This window comes from Gopherus evgoodei, chromosome 3, assembly GCF_007399415.2.
Source record: "Gopherus evgoodei ecotype Sinaloan lineage chromosome 3, rGopEvg1_v1.p, whole genome shotgun sequence".
NCBI classification, from domain to species: domain Eukaryota; kingdom Metazoa; phylum Chordata; order Testudines; family Testudinidae; genus Gopherus; species Gopherus evgoodei.
Genome location: NC_044324.1, coordinates 184183196 through 184207228, shown reverse-complemented (window position 1 = coordinate 184207228; position 24033 = coordinate 184183196). Strand labels below are relative to the sequence as shown.

Below are 24033 nucleotides of genomic sequence, written 5' to 3'. Positions count from 1 at the left end.
GCACCGTACCTGCAACCTTCCTTAACTGCTTTTTTATTGAAAATAAAGTTACTATTATTTGTTAAAAGAATTGTGTTCTTTATTTAAAATCAGACCCTTTCAGCAATCAAGCATCATGCTTGTTGTTACAATACTGTGCATGAAATTTCATAACTCAGCGTTCTATGGGGGATGGAGCGAGGGAGGTTTGGAGGAAGGGGGAGGGAGGTTGGAAAGAAGAAAGTGCATCAGAGAAGACAGAACAAGAATTCTCATGGACCAGGGTACGGTATGGCTGCTTTCTTTGTTTTCCCTTTATTACCCATATCCCCAATTGTCAAATCCTGATGCTGATAACTAGCTTCCGTGCAGCTTTCCAAAGCTGCTTGCTTTACTTCATTACCAAACTACAGTCACACTTCCTTAATAGCATGACCTGAGAGTAAAAATAGGCAAAGGTGCCATGGGAGAAGTTTGGAGCATTAGAGGAGGGAAAAAACAGGACACAAAGGGCTTTTCAATTTAATGAAAGCCTTCTGGTTGGAGTGTCCGCAGCGGTGGAGGGGGCTGGTGCAGAGAGCCTTCCCCCACGCATTCTTACATGCCTGGTTCTGGAAGCTGTGGGACAGGGTGAGTACTGAGGGAGGTTATACACGGGCTGTAGGGGCATTCTGATACCACGGAGCTCTTGCAGCATATCGCGGAGGATGTCAGTCTGATCACGAAGAAGATCCACCGTTGCTGCTCGCCAGCGCTGATCTTCCTGCCACCTGACATCATTTTTGGCGTCCCTCCTGTCTTCGCGTTGGTCCCTCCTGTCTTCGCGTTGACTGGCAGCCTCCCTTTACTTTGCGACCAATTGTTTCCAGTCCCCCTGCTGAGCTCTCTCTGTACGGGTTACTGCCATAGTTTCGGTGAACATGTCCTCACGCGTCCTCCTTTTCCTCAGTCTTCTTATGATACCCCCCCTACGTACAGGAGAAGGGAGAGGGAGGCTGGAGAAATGTGCAGCTGTGTGTGGGGGGGTGGGGATAGGAAAGAGTGATAAAAGAATCATAAGAGACACATTTCACACAACAATGCATACAGTCTTTCTCCTCACTGACCTGTGCCTGTTACCGAACCTTGAACATGTTACTTTACCACAAGGTCGCCTTAGGATTCCTTTAATACTTATTGCTTGTGGCTGAGGACAGAGATTTCTGCTCAGACGCAGGTCAGGGGAGCACACAGACCGTGTCCGGAGAAAATGGTAAGTTAATGGCTAGTAATCCCTGTAGTCAATTGTACTGTCAGGTAGCATGAACGGAGCAAAGTGCCTTAAGGAACAACATTGCTTTCTTTTCTTAAGCCATGGACAGGGACATGCTACCACTTCCCTCCCACTTGTGCTGCACTTCACAGCCCGCATGAAATCCATGTACCTCACACCATCCCCCCTCTACCATGGCAACAAATTGCCGTGATTCATGATGGCCAAGTGCAGGAGGAATCCGCCCTGTTACAATGGAGACTTTTCTAAAAACCACCTCATGGGTCACTGTTTTAGGAAAGGTTTTTAATCTACTTGGTCAGCACAGAAGGACCGACTGTATGCGCATCTCTGTTCCCTTTTACTAAAAGTATGATAATCTGTAACAGGTGACCATGGAGGATATCACTCTCCTGAGGATAATGTTGGGTCTAAACTTTTGGTGAACTTTGGAGCCAAAACACACCCAGACTGGCCGTCTCTGCATAATCCTTTCTGAACCCTTTATCGAACAAAGCACTGACCTGCAAACTACTCATGACACCCCCTTTATCAAGTAGCCATTAGCCTTTATCTCTATGCATTTACTTGTTAAACTTGCTTTTCCTGTAAAATCTTGATTGATTATGCATGACCATTATCTTTTATTAATCACTTTGTTTACTTCTGTGTATAAATATTGATGCTCACCCCTAATAAAGGGGCCACACTTATTCTAAAGCTTTTGGGTTAGTGTGAGCCCGTTGATCAACGCATTGGTGTCTGGTCTCTGACAGAATTGTGTGCCCATACCCACTCCGCACGAACTCGGGTGCTGGAGAGGTGAGTAAGGACTTGCTTTATTACCTAACAATAACAGACAGAGAAAGAGAAATCATGCTTCTTGAATGTCAGCAGTCACCAGGGCAATTCGCAGCTAGAATTTGTCATGCGATGATTCCTGAGTATGTGCTGCAGGCATGGCATGGTAAAGTTTCCTTTTATGGCAGACGGAACAAGGCCGCCCTACCCAGAAACCTTCTGCAAAGGCTTTTGGGGTACCTCCAGGATTGCTTCATAGAGATGTCCCTGGAGGATTTTCGCTCCATCCCCAGACATGTTAACAGGCTGTTCCAGTGACTCTAACTACAGGTAGTGATTTGAAGCACCCAGTAAAAAAGGCTTACATTAAACCGAAGCTTTTATTAAAAGAAATTACACTCACCAGAGGACGGTTCCTCAGCTTCATTTTCTGGAGTACTGGCTTGAGATGGCTGGCAGGGAACCTCAGTAAGGGTGAGGAAAAGATCCTGGCTGTTTGCGGGGATAAAATGCTCTGTGCTCTCTGCTGGAGCCTCCTCCTCTTGGTCCTCATCATACTGATAATCGCCATCAAATAAATCTTCCGTAGTGGCAGGAATCACGACGTCCACCTCTGAATCCACAGACAAGGGGGGGTTCGTCGTTGCGCTGTTCCCCAATATTGCGTTAAGCTCGTCGTAGAACCGGCATGTTTTGGGGGCAGAGCCTGACCTGCCCTTTGCTGCTTTGGTCTTCTCATACGCCTGTCTGAGCTCTTTCACTTTCACTCGGCACTGTAACGAGTCCCTGGTATGCCCCCTCTCCCGCATGGCATTAGAAATTTTTTCAAAGGTTTTCTCATTTCGTCTGCTCGAGCGCAGTTCTGAAAGCACTGACTCTTCTCCCCATACAGCTATCAGATCGAGTAACTCCTGTGTGTTCCATGCTGGAGCTCTTTTCCTATTTTCAGGAGACTGCATTGTTCTCTCTGCTGCTGAGACTCCACGCTGTGCAATCAGGAAATGGAATTTCAAAGTTCCCGGGGCTTTTCCTGTTTACCTGGCCAGCAGTAGAGTTCCTTTACCTGTGTAGAGCGGCCACTAGAGCACTGTGGGATACGTCCCGGAGGCCATTAACTTCGATGTCCGTCCACACTAGCATAAAATCGATTTTAAAAAATCGATTTTGGGGTTACTCCTCTCGTTTAGATGGAGTTCCAAAATTGATTTTAGGGACCCTTAAAATCGATTTTATGCACTCTGTAGTGTGGACGGTTACAGCTTTAAATCGATTTAGAGCTCTTAAAATCGATTTAAAGCTCTAGTCTGGACCTGGCCTTAGTGGCGAAGTAGTCTGCCTGTCTGCAACCTGAAGTGGAGAAAGGGTTCTAGTTAGCCCCTGAAGTTTTACACCAGATGCCAGAGAGGGATATCAGACTGGACCACCCTACCCTTAAGAAGACCTACTTCTGGCAGTTAGAAGTACAAGTCAAGGGAGATAGTTGGAAGACAATGAGGTCCTTAGCTGGACTGCCCAAATTTTAACAGAAAGACTGAACTGCAAGAGGAGCTGATGTTTCCCTGACAGCAATATTGTTTTTTCAATTAAAATTTAAATAAGAGAAAGAGAGAGAGATGGACTTGGAGACAGAGGCTTCGCAAGCTCAGAACAAAACTAGCACATTTTAAGTTTTAAGGGTTTTCTTGGCGCGCTCACCACTGACTTTAATAAAATTTCTCTCGAGGCTCAGAACCTTGGAGAAAAGAGTGTGAGAGTGTGTATTCGCTCACTGGGTGAGCTTTCTCAAGCTTTTCATACATCTCCTGTTTTCTCATTAGTGATTTCTCATGGAGGTGTTATTGCTCAAATCTTCTACATTGCACTGCACCTTCCACACAGCAGAGAGTGGCATGTCATCACCATGTCATCACCACACATTACAGGAAGCTTGATGGGGCTCCTATTTCATGTAACAAATACCTGTTCAATCTCACTTTCCTTTCAGTTCATCCACCTACAGAAAACAAGAACTGGATTCTTTGCTGAGTTCAGCATCCAGAGGTCAGAGTAGAGTATGTGCTGTGGGGGAGGGGTGAATGGCGGTTGTCAAGAAGTTAGTTATGGTTCCCTTATTCTCTGCCCCAGTCCCAGCATGGCTCAGTGAAAAATGGTTTTGATTTACTGAGTTATGATGCCCCTTTGAAAATGACACATTGCTGATGCACTCTGTGCTTTAACAGGGATTGTTCTTAAGCTGGTAAAGTGTACAGCTAAAGAAAACTACACTGAGCCTGACCTGGTAACTTAGCTGCATACTGGAAGTTTCAGGCAAAGTGGGGTTCCTGAGCATTTTGTAATGTGTGCTGAGTTGAGGCAAGGGATCTGCAAGCCCAGAATAACTTGTAAGGCAATAAGGTGTTAAGGGAAGGCTCCTGGGTGCTTTCTGTTCTGAGGCACCTAATAGTTCTGAAGCTTTGCAGGAAAGGGGCTCTTTCTCACTAACCTCCTAAAGTGCACAGAAGAACAGCTATACCTTGTGACTCTACCCAGATGCCTGGGACAGCATGTTCTGAATGTGCCTAGTTCCAGGATGACTGGCAAGCCAGCAAGAGCTTTTAGGTCCTGGAGAGTGACTCTGCGCCTTTTTATACATTTTTCTTTTCTTTTCTTTTCAGCACTAAAAGTCTGAAAAGACAACAGCTAAGACTGTATATGTGCAACTTTAACTTGCACCCTTGTGTGTATGACTTGGCTTCAGCCTTTAATTACTTGACCCCGTACACGTCATACACTTTATGACACAATCACCTAGACCATCCCTGACAAGTGTTTTGTCTAACCTGCTCTCCAATGATGGAGATTCCACAACCTCCCTAGGCAATTTATTCCAGTGCTTAACCACTTATTGTTAGAGTGGCTGTTTGGAATGCTAAAAACAGTCAAGTTTTGGAGAATTTACGGAATCTTAATCACTGGTAATATTGAAATCAAGCCTGGATGCTTTTCTTAAAGGTATGCTAGTTCAAACAGGCAATATTTCAGGGACATTCCATGGCTTATGTTATGAAGATGGTTAGACTAGATTAATAAATGACAGAAGGTGATTGTAATGAAGATGTTGATGAGGTTTAGTCTAGCAGCAGACTGTAGCCTGGGAATGTAGATAAAGATTAATCTCCCATCAGCTGTATCTTTTCTTGGGCAAAATGGGTTTACCTCATGTCTGTTGCTAATTTGATCTGGTTATATTCATTTCTTCAGTTTATTCATTTGGAGTGCGTTCCAAAATAAATGCTTGGGTATTATGAAGGTCATAAGTATTGGTACTTTACAGCATCTAAAGAGCCAGCTAGGCCTGGTTTTGTTATTTAGGTGTAACCCTTCTGCCCTTCTGAGTTGGCAGCAACAAGGGCCGGGTTCAGTATCCAGGGGTTCCATTTCAGTAACACAATGCATAACCGGCTCGAGCCCCCACCCAGTGACCTGGGACACTCACATACCACACCCCCGTGGGCGCCTCTAGGAGGCAATACTTCCCCTCTCGCAAGCACGGAGTCTGAGTGTAGCGAAATGAGGCATCCCATTGGAGAAACACCACAAACAGGGTTATAACACAAACCATAAACAAAAACCCACCTCCAAGTACGTTTGGCACTGTCCTTTTTCCCCTTAGGGTTTTAAGTCCAATCACCCCAAAGTCCAACAACCCAAAAGTCTCTGGTCAATGCCACCCCCGAGTTCGAGAGTTTATCTGTAGAGGTCCCTCCCCCCAGCCTGGGTAGAAATGGGCACCTTATATGGTCTGGGGCCAACTGCCCTGCCTCTCCGTGGGTTCTGCTTCCACCTTCTCCACGAACTGCTCCGCTTTACCAGCCGCTCCACTCTGCTCCTCCAGCCGTCCTCAGAAACTGCTCCACTCCACCAGCTGCTCTGCTCCATGAGCTGCTCCAGTTCTCTCTGAAAAACTGCTCGGCTCCGCTCGCTCTGTGGGCCGCTCCACCCGTCCCACAGCTACTCCGCTTTGCCAGCCGCTCTGCTGCCACCAGCTGTCCCGTGATCCGCTCCAGCCGTCCCCTCAACTGCTCCACTCCACCAGCTGCTCTGTTCCACAGTATAGCTTCAGGCTCCCCCACTAGTTAGCACAGTACTCAGTGCTCTCAGCTCAGTAATTTCAGCTCTTTAGTGATTTCAACTCTTAGTGATCTCAGCTCTTAGTAGGGGAGCCCCAGTGCTAGTGCACCATTAGCCCAAAGTTCAGCTCAATAACCTGCATTTAGATTCTTGAGGGAATAAAAAAAACACAACTCTGACATTCCACAATGGAGAGAGGAGGGGGTGGAACTGGTGCTTCTGGCTCCACAAGGAGACTGCACCACCAGGCACAAATACCTGTCCCCAACATTTCTCAATTCACTGGGTTTTGGAACCCATGTCCCTTGTCTAGCAAGTACCACCCAGCTGAGGGTGAGTCATTTGTCACCAAGCAGTTCCACAGCTCAGCAGTCTGGGATAGGGTAGGCGTGCCTATGCAAATACACTCTCTGGAATTCTTTCCACTAGATGTCAGGGTAGAGCTTATCCTGACTCTGCTTACATCCTCCCCCCAGCCGAGAATTTGTCGTCCCGACAAATCACATTCCCTACTATACCAACTCATTGGTCCCCTCCAAAGGGCCTCAGATAGCCCACTTTAGCTTCCACAAACCTGTGTGCTAAATGTATAGGCTCCTCACTAATCACCCCAGGTGCATCGTACGTTAACCGTTTCACTGGCTTTATTATCCTGTCTCGCCTATTGAGAATCTCTGTTGCTGTGGTAGGGGGGACATCCTCTTGAGTGACGGATGGGGAGGTTTCTTGTGAGTTCCCCTCGGATACTGGCATAGGCCCCTGCATTTCTAGGTCGAAGGTGCTCAGGTCATCTTCCATCTGTGTGTCACCACTGTCCAAGAACCTGTGTATGTCATCACACGGGGGTTCCACCAGTGGTTCAGGAGTGTCAGGAATGGGCCTAAATACTTCTGCCAAAGGGTTTAGGGCGGAAGAGGAGGTGCTCTCTTTTGATTCAGCTGATTGAGACTGGAATCTTGTCTTCATCCCAGGATACACCCTGGTTGTGTCTTCCTCCTCAGACTCACTGTCAGATGTGACAGTAGGTGAGCTGCAGGAGGCCGGCTGTCCACGTTGGAAGGCGGCTTTGGTGTAGCACCTTCGTTCTGCCCAGTTGCCCTGTTGTGGCCCATCTCATAAGGGCTGCCTACCAATTCTCCCACAGGGAGCAAAAGGTTTCTATGCACGGTTTTGGTCTGCCCTGGACCCTCTTCAGGTTTGATCTTGTAGACCGGCAGGTTTCCTAGCTTTTCCATCACTAAGTAAGGTATTGCCTTCCATCTGTCAGCTATCTTGTGTTTGCCAGCAATACCCAAATTTCGCAGCAGGACTCTGTCCCCTGGCTGGAGCTCTTGCAGACGCACCCTAGCATCATATCGCTGTTTGTTGCGGTCTGCGTTCTTCCGAGCTGCAGACGTAGCTAAGTGATAAGCATCCCGTAGCTTTTCTCGTAGTCGGGATACATATTGCTGATGGGTTTCATAGCTATCGCCATCCTCTGATACACCAAAGCACAAATCTATGGGTAGTCTTGGTTCTCGCCCAAACATCAAGAGATATGGGGTGACCCCCGTAGCATCGTTCTTTGTGGCGTTGTAGGCGTGCACCAGAAATGTAACATGTTGGCTCCAGGTTGCCTTCTGCTCTGGCCGCAAAGTCCCTAACATATCCAATAGGGTTCGGTTGAACCTCTCTGGCTGAGGGTCACCTTGCGCGTGGTAAGGCGTTGTCCTCGACTTTTTAATACCTGCTATCCTCAGCACCTCCTTCAGAAGGTGACTCTCAAAATCTCGTCCCTGATCCGAGTGTATCCAGGCTGGGAATCCATAAACTGAGAAGTATTTTTCCCACAGTACTCGAGCGACAGTGGTGGCCCTCTGATCACGTGTGGGATATGCCTGCGCATATCGCGTGTAATGGTCGGTCACTACTAGGATGTTCCCAATATTCCTCTTGTCCACTTCTAACGACAAGAAATCAATGCAAACCAGCTCCAGAGGTTTGTTGCTGGTGATGTTCTTCAGATATGCAGCCCTCATGGGCAGAGTTTTCCTTTGAACACATCGCGCGCAGGTCTCACATTTCCTGCGAACATCTTCAGCCATCTGTGGCCAATAGAATCTACTGCGGATAAGTTCCAGGGTCCTCTCCATCCCTAAATGTCCAAAGTCATCATGCAGGGCCCTCATGGCCAGGGCTCTGTAATCTTTTGGCAGCACTACTTGATTCTGTTGCTTTTGTAGAGGGTCTGTGGTCGTGCGGTATAGCACTCCCTGAATCAGTTTTAGTTTGGTCCATTCTCTCAATAGTAGTTTGCCCTCTGGGGTAGGTGGGACAACCTCAGCTGGGCCTTGCCCCTCTCTTTTGGCAAGTAGCGTATCACGAATGTCAATATCTTGCAGCTGGGCCTCCTGCCAGTCAGCCGTATTGAGCATGGGCAAGGGAGATTGGTCCAAAGCAATATAGTTTACTGAAGCAGAAGGCACGCATTCAGGGGGTAGGCCCAAAGTTTCAGCAACGCATCCATGAAGGATCTCATGGGCCTCCGGCTCTCGGCGACTTACACTGCAAATAGCTCTCACTCCATCCGTGGGTATCACAGCAAGTCGTGGTGCCTGTGGACGCCTAGACAATGCATCTGCATCTACATTGCTTCTCCCTGATCGATATTGAATGCTGAAGTCATAGCTAGCCAAAGCGGCCACCCATCTTTGCCCTGTAGCATCCAGTTTAGCACTTGTTAACACATACATCAGTGGGTTGTTGTCTGTCCACACCTGGAACTGAGCCCCATACAAGTAGTCTTGAAATTTCTCAGTGATGGCCCATTTCAAGGCCAAGAACTCCAGCTTGTGGGTGGGATAGAGGGTTTCACTATCAGACAGTCCTCGGCTGGCAAAGGCTACAGGTTTACGCTTGCCTTCCACCTCCTGGTACAGTACTGCCCCCAGATCCTCCAAACTGGCATCAGTATGCAGGATAAATGGCTTGCTTGGGTCAGCAAATACTAGGATTGGGGCATGAGTTAGGCAAGTAATGATTTCTTGAAAAGCCCTTTCACATCTCTCATCCCACCGTGGCCCAAAGGGTTCGAAGGGGCCATAGTGTCTCTGCATGGAAGGCCCTTTTTTCTTGGTCTTAGATTTGTCCTTGCTGGACTGATATCCTTGGTAAGATCATTGAGGGGTTTTACAATTGTAGCATAGTTTTTCACAAATCTGTGGTAATAACCACTAAATCCAAGGAAGGTCTTGAGTTCTCTGTAGTTGCTTGGACGTGGCCATGTAGTGAGTGCTTCTATTTTATCAGGATCAGTACTCACACCCTCTTGGGACACGATGTGCCCCACATACTTCACCGAGGTCCTGCAGAACTGGCATTTGTCAATTGAAAGCTTCAAACCATAATCCTCCAGCCTATCAAGCACTTTAAGAAGTCTTTCTTCATGCTCCTCCAAAGTTCTTCCAAACACAATCAGGTCATCCAAATAAACTAACACTTGCAGTAAATTCATGTCTCCCACAACTTTCTCCATAAGATGTTGAAATGTGGCAGGTGCTCCAGAAATCCCTTGGGGCATGCGTTCGAACTGATAAAACCCTAATGGGCAGATGAAGGCTGTCTTCTCCTTATCTTCTTCACCCAGAGGGATCTGGTAGTATCCACTCTGAAGATCCAACACAGAGAACCACTGGCTTCCCAGCAAACAGTCTAAGGCATCTTGAACTCTAGGCATTGTGTACTGGTCAACCACAGTACGGTGGTTTAGGGTGCGGTAGTCAATACACATCCGGATTTTCCCATTCTTTTTACGGACCACCACAATGGGTGAGGCGTATGAGCTGCGGGACTCTGTAATGATGCCATTTGCATCCAGCTCTTGAAGATGTTGTCGCACATCTTCCATCTCGGAGAGAGCAAGCCTCCTACATCTCTCTCTGAAAGGTCAAGAGTCATGTAGTCTGATGTTGTGCTCTACTCCTTTTGCACATCCCACATCCCACTCATGCAATGAGAACACCTTGGATCTTTCACAAAGTTTCCTTCTTAGGCGATCTTTTCACTCCTCGGACAATGGTGAATCTCCAAAGTCAAACTTTGCTGGGTCTATTGTTGGCACTTGAGTCTCACACTGGGGTTTTACAATTGATTCAGGCTCAAAGAGGTCTGCTATCTTTTGTCCTTGCCTCACAACAACATCTCTACTTGTTTCATTAGTAATCAGTATAGTCACCTTTTCCTGGGCTTCAGCAGGTAGGGTTATGACTCCACTGGGGACCAGCACTCTTTCCGGGAGCTCTCCTTCAGCCGGCTGCTCTATCATTGCTAATGCCCCTTTACTGCCTTTCAGCCTGGTACTCATGACAAGTACTTCTTGCTCCGTCCTTGCAGGCACTACTAAGGGGGTTGTACCCATGTACTTCAGTGCCCCAATCGGTAACTCAGATGTCTCCTTTTTAGCTCTCTCAATTTTCCTATAGGCTTCAGCACAAAGTGTATGGATCATCAGGGTACTCAGGTACTGGTCCCCAGCCTGTTGTCTGCAGTAATCCGCGAGCACCTTGAAGAGGCTGGAGTTGGTCCCTATCAGCACAGACACATCAGAGGTCCCTTTCGGGTCAGGACATATTAAGGCAGCGGTGTCTACCTCTTGCTTTACCCCAGCAACCTCCTCTGGGAATTCCAGGTGCACTATGACATACCCTTGATAGGGGTATTCATCCATGCTGAGGCCACACAGACCAATGCCAGTCAGTGGCTGTATGGGCAGGTGCCTAAGCATCTGTTGGTAGAATGACTGAAATATAATAGTCACTTGAGATCCAGTGTCAAGCACGGCTTTACACTCCGCCCCTTCAATCCTCACCATGACCTCTGCTCGAGGCCCTATCAGTCCTGCAGGGATCCCAGCTGGATGTTCTCTTCTGGGGGAATCTTCAAATCTTCTAGGCCTAGGTGGTCTCCGTCCCCGGACCTTCTGGCATCTACTGGATCTCTTCCAACTAATCCTCAGCTTTTCATATACTAAGGAGGGGTTCTCTTCCTTATGGCAGTTAGCAGCACTGTGCCCATCCTGACCACACCGGTAGCAAAAGAATTGTCCTCTCACCATTCAGCGAGGTGGGACGGTGACTCTAGATACTGACTTCTCTATCATCACAGTCTGAGTCTCCTTATTCCTGGAAATCTTAGCTCGGTCAATGATGCTTTGCAGCTCAGCTATCCTTTCTGTCAGGACCTGCATTTGTTGGGCAAGTTCCTCTGTGGTGCTCACCATCAGTACATGGGCCATTGGCGGTGGCGTCGTGCTGGCTGGTTCCAATGTTTGGGCTTCCCAACACTCGCTGGCCGCCTGCCTTTCTTCTTCTTCCCTGACCTCCTTTATCAGCTGGGAGTAACTTGGGGGATGTTCCTGCCGTTCTCTTAGTCGGAGATGAAGTAGGATTGGGTTCCAATACTGAGTCCCTCTTACAACTTGAGCCAGTCTGGTCTGATCCATCTGCTCAGCAGTCACTGCTCCCCTCATAACAGCTCTCTGAAGTAGTCTCTCCAGCCTCTGTATATAGGCTGAAATTTTCTCACCCCTTTGCTGTCGGGAATTAATGAATTTACAGTAACTGTCCTCAGGGCCCTCTACGCTCCCAAAGGTATTATCAAGGGCCTCTAGGTAGTCCTTCACACTGACCTCAGGGTCAGTGAGCTTCAAGGTGCGAATTACATCTAATGCTGGGCCACTAAGGCTCTCTATTAGACATCGTCGCTTTTCTACATCGGGTACGGCCCACTCCCGCAGCATTTCAGTAGTATGCTCCAACCAGAGTTCAAACTCCTCTTCCCCATCAAATAACTTTAACTTACGACAAGAGTTCGACGTAGCATAGGCCAACACAATCTTTTCCAATATATGCCCCAGTGCTTTTGCCCAATCATAGGCTGAGTCTGCCACCCCTGAGCTAGAGGCTGCAGGACTGGGGCCCAACAAACCTGACATATTAGCCATTATACAAACAGTAGTTTCCTCAAAATATAAACACAATTATTTCCCAATACAGTGGAACACTCAACAGGTGCTTGCGAGGGGTACTGACCCAGGTATCCCGGACGAGCCCCCAAAAATGTAACCCTTCTGCCCCTCTGAGTTGGCAGCAACAAGGGCCGGGTTCAGTATCCAGGGGTTCCATTTCAGTAACACAATGCATAACCGGCTCGAGCCCCCACCCAGTGACCTGGGACACTCACATACCACACCCCCGTGGGCGCCTCTAGGAGGCAATACTTCCCCTCTCGCAAGCACGGAGTCTGAGTGTAGCGAAATCTTTTTAATAAAGGAAGGAATCAATGAGGCATCCCATTGGAGAAACACCACAAACAGGGTTATAACACAAACCATAAACAAAAACCCACCTCCAAGTACGTTTGGCACTGTCCTTTTTCCCCTTAGGGTTTTAAGTCCAATCACCCCAAAGTCCAACAACCCAAAAGTCTCTGGTCAATGCCACCCCCGAGTTCGAGAGTTTATCTGTAGAGGTCCCTCCCCCCAACCTGGGTAGAAAGGGGCACCTTACATGGTCCGGGGCCAACTGCCCTGCCTCTCCGTGGGTTCTGCTTCCGCCTTCTCCACGAACTGCTCCACTTTACCAGCCGCTCCACTCTGCTCCTCCAGCCATCCTCAGAAACTGCTCCGCTCCACCAGCTGCTCTGACCTCCCCCATTTACATAGGTAACGCTGACACTTTGCTTTCTGCTACATTTCATCTCTCATATTGGTTTTGTTTTCAGAATAATTTCTAGATCAGTCCAAGCCCAGATCAAGACACTAGCAAGCAGTATTTGACAGGATGATATGCATGGATGTTTCCAGGGGGCATATGCCAAAAAGTTGTTACATACACAAAAGGAGACAAGAGACACACTTAGTTTTGCTATGTCCAGCAAGATGTCGTTAGATGAACCACTGGAATATGAGAACAAAAGTCACAACCATTACTACAGAACTACAATGGTATTAAAAGTACTGTGAGATAAAGAGGAATGGTGAGCCTGAAGTGCCGTTTCATCCTTTGTCACAGATTGTAAACCACTTTGATCCCTGGCTATTGTGGTCTGCTGTGACACAAATGAGCAAAATTAAGTACAAGCTGCATCCTTTATACCTTTAACTTTTGATTTACCTAGATTTAACAGGCTTGCAATGTGAGAAAGACCAGCCTACATACAGGATGCTAGCCCACTACTGCTGCTGCAAAGGAGTTACTCCATTAGCTCAAGTGACAGAGGTCTATCCTTTGTTGTTGTGTGTTCAGACACTGTTGATAAATGGATGATCAGGGTCATTACATAGGGAGCTTAAAAAGCAAACATTTACTGGACATTGACACCTGGGATTCCACAGTATTTCCCTGTATTTAGAATAGGGAATGACCCCAGGACTTGTCTTCACATATAGCGGTGCAGCTGCACCAGTGCAATTGCGCCGCTGAAGCACTTTAGTGAAGACACTCTTAACTTCGTAGTTAATCCACCTCCCCAAGAAGCAGTAGTTATGTCAGCAGAAGAAGCTCTCCTGCTGGCATAGTGCTGTCTACACTGAGGGAGGTTAGGTTGATATTACTACGTTGCTCAGAGGTGTGGATTTTTCACACCCCTGAGTGATATAGTTATATACATATGTGACGTTATCTGATTAGACTATGACCATGCAAATCATTGTTGCTACCACTGTTATATAACTGCAATTAATCCTATACAAAGTGTGACACATGGCCAGAAAGGGTCAAGCATTGTGCAGGATAAATGACCCAGATCCAACCTTTAGAGACATATTAGAAAAGTATGTGAATGGTAATTAGGGCCATTCCGTGGTAGATAGGCTAGAAATTTGAAATGCAACCCTATATTGTTAGAAATTAGAGGTCACACTAATTGTATGTGTGAACTCATGTCTTGTTAGAGGTTAATAATGCAGTCAAACAGACCATGACTATGCTGTATTCTGTTAATTAAGAAATATTGTTTCTTAAATTAATTCTAGATATAGTGATATTAATGTATTCATCTGTCTTGGAAATATATAGCAAATTACCTGTAAATGGTGGAAAACAGACAATTGCCTTATGTTAATCCCTGTATCTAGTTACCAGTGATGCTTAGGAAACAGGTCTCCTTCAGAGTCTCCCTGATTGCCTATTGTTCGCCTACGGATACCAAGCCACCAAAAAAAAAGAAAAAGAAAAAAAGGAACTATATAAAAACCTTTGAGTCCTGATCCTTTTTATCTCAGATGTACTTGATGCGCCATGCAGGGGAAGCTTAAGTCATAAGACTGAGATCTCCAGTCCTATCTGGATCACCCTGAATATGAACATTGGACTATAACCTATGGGCTAATCCTGAAAGAAGTCATTGCAACTACAAAGCTCACCATCTCTACTATGAATCTGATCTCAGAACTGTACTCATGTCTGTATGTATATTGATCTTTCAACCTATACTCTCTTTTTTTTGAATAAATTATAGTTTAGTTAATAAGAATTGGCAGTAAGCATGTATTTAGGTAAGATCTGGAATATTCATTAAACTGGGAGGTAATTTGCCTGATCCTTTGGGATTGGTAGAACTTTCTTATATGATGAATAAGATTTTCAGTAATCCTCATATTTGACTCAGGTTTCTGGGTGGAGACCAGAGGCTGGGTTGTTTTAAGAGAATTGTATTGTTGGCTTCTGGGTAACCAGTACGATATTATATAAGCTGTTTTGTGCTGGTTTGGTAAATCTAAGTATTGGAATAGCCACTAGTTTTGGGGATTGTCTGCCTCAATCTTTGCAGTTCATCCTAATTGAGTAACCTCAATGTGGATCTCCTGGGATCCTAGTCACACCATATCAGTCTGTTATGTATACCTGGCCTCAGATACCACCATTGGTTAACTGCTGGTGAATGTTGATTTGATATTAGCCAATCAGTCTGCTTAGTAATTCAAATATTGATTGATTTTATATTTGCAACATGTACTTTAGGCCAAGAAGGCAGGTTAAAACCAGTGGGTGAAATCCTGTCCTCATTGCAATCAATGGAAGTTTTGCATTGATTCTAGTAAGGTCAGAATATCACTCAGTATGTCAGGAAGCTGTGGTGTTTCATCTTTAATTGTGAATATCTCTTCACTTCTCATGGTTTATATAACAGAAGTCTCAGCATTAAAACATAGACTACGTCATATGATAGGGTTTTTCAGCAAATGTAAATTGAGACCCTCCCTAGCCCAGCATTCCTTCTTCATTATAGGCCTGATTCTGCACCATTGCAGTCAATGGAAGTTTGCCGTTGACTTCAATGAGTTCAAAATTGAGTACTAAATGTAGTTTACTCCCATCTGCTTTTCCCTCACTCCTCATTCTCCATAGAAAAACCTGGCTCTCCCAAATTCAGTATGCTTGCTTTAATCACATGCTCAGGTGCTTATTAGGTTTTGCCTAAGTTCTTTGCTTAATTCTAGTTTTGTGTTATGTAGTTAGATAGCTGAACTTTTAAATGCTTTGTTCTGTTAAGAAGGCAAAGAAATAAGGCACTAAACTGAGCCCTAAAAAGATCTAATTTCTATTTCCAACTCTGCCAAAGACTTGTTGTGTAACCTTCACATGGTGCTTAATCTCTGAACCTCAATTTCTTGTCTATGAAATGGGGACAATTTTGACTCCCTTTCTAGGGAAGGTGTTTGAGATGAATTCATTAATGTTTGAGAGGTGCTCAGACACTCTGATGTAACAAAGCAAAGCCTATAAATAAACTGACCAGTGGTAATTAAAAAAAAGTCTCTTGAGAAATTTTGAAAGCATCTCATCTTATGTCACCTTGAAGTCTCCCTTTTTCCAGTGAGTATAAGCTTTTCTCCCTTGCATTCTGTGAATAGAGCATGTAGGATCATTGGTTCACTGCTGCTGGCTTGATCACCACTTATACACGCATATTCAAGGCCTCAAGTGATCAAAAGATGTAATTGTTTAATTGTGGAGTACACAGAGCTATGCATATCTAATTTAAGGAGCATTCACTTACTCTGCAAGATGACTTTCCAGTGACGGACCAGCCATTTTCAGTTAGTCAGGCTTTCAGTGTATGCTGGCCCCAGGAGAGAGAGATTATATCCTTTCTTCCATTATGAGAGCAGGTCAAATTTGATATAAAGTAAGATAGTGCATTTATATGGATACATTGAGGAATACAGTTTCCAGTTGTTTGAACAATGAATTTGTAGCCACACTCCTGCTCTAAGGCACCCCTTATATTTTTTGCACATGCAGTTGCAAAATGGTTCTGCTTCCCTGTGTAGAAATGATAGTATAACCAGTCTGTTTATAGGGAGATGAAATCAGCCCCTGCATAAATATTTTGCCAGCTAGATGGTCCATGAAAAGAAGGGATGTGGGCTGTCGATTGGGGGAAACTATTCATTCAGAGAAGGATGTTTTGTGGGTTAAAGCACTCAGCAGATCCTGGGTCTGTCAGTGATTTTCTGTGAGACTGTGGGAAGGCTGCTTAGGCCCAGATTCTTAAAAGGGTTTAGGTGATGCTCTGCTCAGCATTGTGAGGCTGGAAACTTAGGGTATGTCTACATTACGGGATAATTCCGATTTTACATAAACCGGTTTTATAAAACAGATTGTATAAAGTAGAGTGCACGCAGCCACACTAAGCACATTAATTCGGCGATATGCCTCCATGGTCCGAGGCTAGCGTCGATTTCCGGAGCGTTGCACTGTGGGTAGCTATTCCGTAGCTATTCCATAGTTCCCGCAGTCTCCCCCGCCCCTTAGAATTCTGGGTTGAGAACCCAGTGGCTGATGGGGCAAAAATCAATGTCGTGGGTGGTTCTGGGTAAATGTCATCAGTCATTCCTTCCTCCGGGAAAGCAACAGCAGACAATCATTTCGCGTCCTTTTTCCCTGGATTGCCCTGGCAGACACCATAGCACGGCAACCATGGAGCCCGTTCAGCTTTTTTTTTTTTTTTTTTTTTACAGTCACCGTATGTGTACTGGATGCCGTGGACAGAGGCAATACTCCAGCGCTACACAGTAGCATTCATTTGCTTTTGCATGATAGCAGAGATGGTTACCAGTTGTTCTGTACCATCTGCTGCCAGGGTAATTTGGCAATGAGATGACGGTTATCTGTCCTTCTGTGCTGTCTGCTGCTATCATGGGTGCCCCTGGCTGATGTTGGCCAGGGGCGCAAAAGCAAAACTGAGAATGACTCCCCGAGTCAATCCCTCCTTTATGGTTTCTAAAAATAGAGTCAGTCCTGCCTAGAATTTGGGGCAGAGAGTACAGCTGCTCTGTGTCAGATTCTGCAGAAATGATTAGCTACATGCTATTCACTGGGGGTGCCCCTGCAATAACCCCACCCGTTGCTTCCCTCCTCCCCCAACCTTCCTGGGCTACCGCTGCAGTGTCCCCCCCATTTGTGTCATGAAGTTATAAAGAATGCAGGAATAAGAAACAGTGACTTGTTAGTGAGATAAAATGAGGGAGAGGCAGCCTCCCGGTGCTATGACAGTCCAGGCAGGACATTAAGCGGTGCAGGGGAGAGGAGCCCAGCATCCCGCTGCTATGATAGTCCAGGCAGTACAGAATCTTTTCTTTACACTAGAAAGGAAGGGGACTGATGGAGCTCAGCCCCCCGTGGCTATGATGAAGACGGTTACCAGCCATTCTGTACCATCTACTGGGAATGACCAGGAATCATTCCTATTCTTACCCAGGTGCCCCTGAGGCCAGCCAGGGGTATTCAGCAGTTATCAAGCATGTACCATCTGCCACCAGGGTGGGGCGAGGAGCGGATACTGTTCTTCACTGCTGCAGCATCACTTCTACCAGCAGCATTCAGTAGACATAGGGTGACATTGAAAAAAGTCAAGAAACGATTTCTTTCCCTTTTCTTTCATGGGGGGGGGGCAAGGAGTAAATTGACGAGCTATTCCCTGAACCACACCGGACAATATGTTTGACCCTATAGGCATTGGGAGCTCAGCCAAGAATGCAAATACTTTTCAGAGACTGCTGTGGACTGTGGGATAGCTGGAGTCCTCAGTACCCCCTCCCTTCCTCCATGAGCGTCCATTTGATTCTTTGGCTTTCCATTACACTTGTCACACAGCACTGTGCTGTGGACTCTGTATTATAGCCTGGAGATTTTTTTCAAATTCTTTGGCATTTCGTCTTCTGTAACGGAGCTCTGATAGAACAGATTTGTTTCCCCATACAGTGATCGGATCCAGTATCTCCCGTACGGTCCATGCTGGAGCTCTTTTTGGATTTAGGACTGCATCGCCACCCTTGCTGATCAGAGCTCCACGCTGGGCAAACAGGAAATGCAATTCAAAAGTTCGTGGGGCTTTTCTTGTCTACCTGGCCAGTGCATCCAAGTTCAGATTGCTTTCCAGAGCAGTCACAGTGGTGCACTGTGGGATACCGCCCAGAGGCCAATACCGTCGATTTGCGGCCACACTAACCCTAATCCGATATGGTAATACCGATTTTAGTGCTACTCCTCTCGTTGGGGAGGAGTACAGAAACCGATATAAAGAGCCCTTTATATCGATATAAAGGGCCTCATAGTGTGGACGGGTACAGCGTTAAATTGGTTTAACGCTGCTAAAATCGGTTTAAACGCGTAGTGTAGACCAGGCCCTAGATGGATAAGTTCCATTTTCAAAAGTGTCACAGGTACTTAGGAGCCTAAAGGCTTGGAAACACTACAGCTGTGCCACTCTAGTGCTCAGAGTAGACACTGTCTGTGCTGACAGCAGAGGTTCTCCCATTGGTGCAATTATACCATCTCCCGAGAGGTGGTAGTTAAGTTGACAGAAATTTTTTTCTGTTGATCTAGTGTTGTCGACACCAGGGGTTAGGCTGGTTCAACTAAGGGCAAATGTACACTTAAACCGCTGAGACAGCGCAGCTGCACCACGGTAGCACTTTAATGAGACACTAAGCCAACGTGAGAGAGTTCTCCTGTCGGTGTAGTTAATTCACCTCCCCGAGAGGTGGGAGCTATGTCAGCAGAAGAAGCTCTCCCAAGCGTTGACTACATGAAGGGTTAGGTCAGTATAACTATGTCACTTAGGCATGTGGATTTTTCACAACCTTGAGAGACATACTTATGCTGATGTAACTTTTTGATGTAGACCAGCCCTAAGTCTCTAGAAGCCAATGGGACTTAGGAACCTAAGTGCTAGTGCCACAAAGGGGACATGAGTTAGTCACTGCAGTGCCTAATTCTAGGCATCCTGCTGTCCAGTGGAATTCTCAGCCTGAGTTAGGCAACCACGCTCCCCATACAATGCATAGATGCCTACGAATGTATCTATCTGAAAAAGTCAACAAGTTGATCAGGGAGCCCCTTAAGCTAGCCAATAGGAAATGCTGTGGAGATGGGTGTGACTTAAGCCCCTTCTCTTTCAGGGACTGAGGCATCAATCTTCACTTGAGATTTACAGCCATGAACCCTTGCCTGGAGTTGAGCACCTGTGTCAAGTCACTCCTTTCTCACAAAAACAGAGGCAGAAGTGGTGATTATATCAACTTTTACCCAACAGCCTACAGGCTAGAACATTCCCCTGGGATGTGCTACAGTCAGGTTCAAGTCCCTGCTCCAATGAATATTCAAGTATTTTAAGCAAAATGGAAGAGCTTCAACAGGGGAGAGACTAAGACAGACCCCAAACCCAGGATATTCCATAGCCCGAGGTTAGGGCACTCACCAGAGAAGTAGGAGATCTGAGTTCAAGTTTCTGCTCCTCTCAGAATTTGAAGTTGAGTCTCCCACATCCTGAGTGAGTGCTCTAACCACAGGCACCAGCTTCCTCCTTGCCCAGAGGTGTTAAACCCCTGCTCTCTCCCAACCCTCACCCCCACTCCACCCCTTCCTGCAAGCCCGCACTTCGCCCCACATCTTCCTGCCCTTGCTCTGCCCCAGGGCCCCTCCCACAGTCCTCACCCCACTCTACCCCTTCCCACCCAGTTCCACCCCTTCCTCTGAACACATCCTGTCCCCGCTCCTCCCTATCCCCCCAGTGCCTCCTGCATGCCATGAAACAGCTGATTGTCATGGTCAGGAGGCACTGGGAGGGAGAGGGAGGAGTTGATCAATGCTCAGGAGGTGCTGGTGGGGAGGGGGAGGAGCTGGCTGCTGTTGAGTGCTAATTTTTTTCTGTGAGTGCTCTAGGGCTGGAGCACCCATGGAGTTGGCGCCTATGGCTCTAACCACTAGCCTATAGGATGAGCGGGGGTTGGGAAGCAGAAGCATCCCCAGGAGAATGCCTACTTTGAGGATTCCAGCAAGATTTAGGTGTGAGCCAGGAATCAGGATTTAGGCAGCTGTGCACATGCTCACTGTCAGATTTTTAAGCTGCCAGGAGATTTTATCAGTGGAAACTGAGGTTCCTACTGGATTAGAAGGCAGGTGAGCAAGGGGCTTTGATAGACTAAATTTTAGATGTAGGAGCTTTGAGTGGTTGTTAGGCAGCTGTCTGAATCCCTCTGTGGATCTAGCCTTTAGTGACTTAAAGTCACTTTTGACAATGTGAATTAGAGCAGGCCTTAGGTGGCTGCACCTAAAATTTGGGTCAACTTAGCTACATTGCAGAGGGCCTGGAATTTAAGTCAAACTACCCCAGAGTGTAGGTGCAACTAGACTGACAGAAGAATTCTTCTGTTGACCTAGTTACCACCTCACAGTGGTGGATTTCTACAGTGATGGAAAAAGCCTTTGTTGCTGTAGTAAGTGTCTGCACTCGAATGCTTTCAGATGGCATTAAGTAGCCATATTATAGTAGTGCCTGGCTAATGTTGTACTACACTGAATTAACAAGAAATCCTTATCTCAGTGGCAGAACATTTACCTTAGAAACTAGAGACAAAACCACTTCAAATCCTTTCAATAAATGCTGCTGTTTACTCCGAACGCTCGTATGTATAAATATCTAGTACATTGTCAGCCTGTTACCCTCTATACAACAGTCCAAGAATGATCTACAATTTAAGTAGGGGAGAATGTAAGGAATTGTGTATGAGTATGTGAGCTGTTGTAACAGGTCTTCCTTTGTTTTCTCTCATCACTGCTGAGCTGCTTTGCACTTTGCAATCCTGGCTCAGTATTTAGTCCTGAAGTCACAATGAAGGGGGGAGAGAGGGACAGAAAGAGCATATGTGGGGCACAGTTAGCAATGAACTAACAGGTTATATAAGAAATTAGATTGGATAACTGGTGAGGATACAGCACATCTGCAAGCACTGAAACTGTCCAGATTTTGCTTGATTATAATTCAGTTTACATCCCTTAAGGCTTGGCCTTAATCCATCTATCAGAAGGGGCAATTCTTGGAACATCCGAGATTAAGAGAGTAACCTTTAGAGTGAGCCATTTATGCACTTTTATTCCTGAAGCTGAAGTGATTTGTTTTACACTCCATTAAACAACTCATGGACTGTTACCAGTCCTCAACAGACTGCAAAACAGGTCATAGTGCAAGATCAGAGCACAATAATGCACAATTCCTTTATCTGCTCTGATATGATCAGAATAGTTTTTCAGATAAAACAGAATTCATTTAAATAAACTAGGTTGTAAAGAGCTCCATGAAAAGGTTAGGTACACTGACTATTATTGACTGTAAAGAACACTAATTAAGCTATAAACTAAGCATGCATTATTAGACCAAGTAATGTATAGCACAGGCATGTTACAAGGCACATGTAGGTATTTAAGTTGCTAGACCTAACGTTACCCTATGGATTTGTTACTATAAAGAACCCAGTTCTCCATTAACTATAATATTTGTCAAGATAGATTTCAGATAGGCATGAAAAGGTGACAAATTCATTTTAGAAACAGCGTTCATGACAGCCATATTACATACTGTAGAATCACTTGAGTAACACAGGCTCTTAGGGCTGTTCCAGTAGGGAATTCGTTCCAAAGACTATCAAAAAATAGAATTAACTGATTAACTCAATTCAGATATAGAATAAATGGTTCTCTTTTGTAAGTCTTAATGGCTTTTTTAATATCACAGTTACAAAGCACCACACACCAGCACAAGGTAAAAAACACATGTTAAATGAATGTAAAAGAAGACATAATTATAAAAGTGGCTGGAATTATTTTAATAGCTGGCCACCAGCTAATGCTGCTTTTTCCTAACAGAAGATTTTGAACTGATAACAGGGGACTCTGCAGCAAAGAAGTTATCTGACTAGAAGAGTTATGACCAGTTTCCCTGTAGCAATATAGGTGCCACAAAGCAAGGTGCGTTCCATAACTTGTGCAGTTTTTTACATATCCTAAGAGCAGTATTACTGCTTTTTCAAAAACGCAGGTAAATGAGAAATTTCTAGAAAGGAAATAAAATTGGAGAGAAGGAATTTTAATCGAGTGATGCAACATAATGTAACATTCCAATATAATTATATAACAAAACCAAACTCAAACCCACATGATAGGTAAAAAGCCTGGGAAATTAAAAACGTACTATAAAAAAAGACACACAAGGCAATTACACAGGATCAGGGCTGATGAGAGCAGTAAAAGAGAGGACAATTGTACTCAAGCTTAATCTCCCACCCAGACATCTGTATAAATAAAGTGAAATGGGAGGGTGTGCGGCCCTAAACATGACTGGGGCCCCAAATCTCTCTCAGTGAGTCTGCACGCGATGTTAAGGTCTCCTTCACTGCACTGCCTCTCCCTACATGTCTGTGCAGTGCCTAATACACATAGTTAAGTGAATACACAGAATAGTAGTGAAGGAGCAAATGCACACAAGCACTAGTCAAAAGTGGCTGAAGAGCATGGCTACAGGTAGCCGCTATATGACTCATGCTTTCCTACCTCTGAACTGGCAACAGATCCACCATGTGTTTGGGGTTTCTAGCACATCCTCTTTGAGCAGGGAAAGAGAGCACAGCCATGGCCTAGGGGACCAATGGTGGTGTAGCTACTAAGCCAGCTGTGCTGCCAGAAGGAGGTCACTCCATGAGGTTAGACCTAAGGCTCCATATGAACCCTTGGGCTTAGCACCACGACAAAGCCATGCCCCTTCTTGGTCTCTGCTACTAAAGACACAGGAAGAGACAGTAGGTTTCCCCATATCCTGTAACAGAGGGCTGGTCTACACTACAAAGTGAAGTCAGCTTAATTACTACAGTGAGTAGTGATTAAGGGCTGTGAAAAATTTAATGCCTTGTGAGATGTAATTAAGTTGACTTAAGCACTGGTGTAGACACCATTAAGTGGACAGAAGAATTCTTCCATCGATCTATCTACCATCCCTCAGAGAGGTGGATTTACTATAGCAATGGAAAAATCCCTTTTGTCACTGTAGTAAGTGTCTACAGTGCAGCAGCACAGCTGCTACTGTGTTGCCAATGTCATTGCATTAGTTTCCCCCTTCTGCAGGTTTCCCCACTACCCCACCATGGGAAGGGATAATTTTGTTCAAACTTTGTAAGACATGATTGTTTGGATATTGTTATACTATCATCTTGTACATCTATTACAATTACCTGCTAAGCATTTCAGAGTAATATACAAACAGTCAGTAATTTAGCCTCACAGCAGGCCTAGGAGGTGGTAAAATGTTACTTTACCTTCCTATTTGTGTAAGTGATTTCCGCCTGGAGCAATTTTCCCTATGTTGAACTGGATCTGTAAGCAATAAAGTCAATGGAACTACATACATGCTTACACTTACTGTGACAGTTAGGAACCAGTCTATGTGCACATCTGAATTCCACCATGATGCTATGAACTCTATGTTTATATGCTCATGATTGTCTTTAACCGTATTCATTTATCATACTTCTTGTTTTAATGGTAAGGAGTCTGGCACCTGGGTATCTACTCCTGAAT

The 24033-nt window shown here is 45.6% G+C and overlaps 1 protein-coding gene across 1 annotated transcript in view; it reads left to right on the top strand.

Moving 5' to 3' along the window:
• The window catches only part of LOC115649077 (cytochrome c oxidase subunit 7A-related protein, mitochondrial), a 179466-nt gene that overhangs the window by 120252 nt on the left and 35181 nt on the right, over positions 1-24033 (top strand). The gene's annotated exons all lie outside the window — the stretch shown is intronic.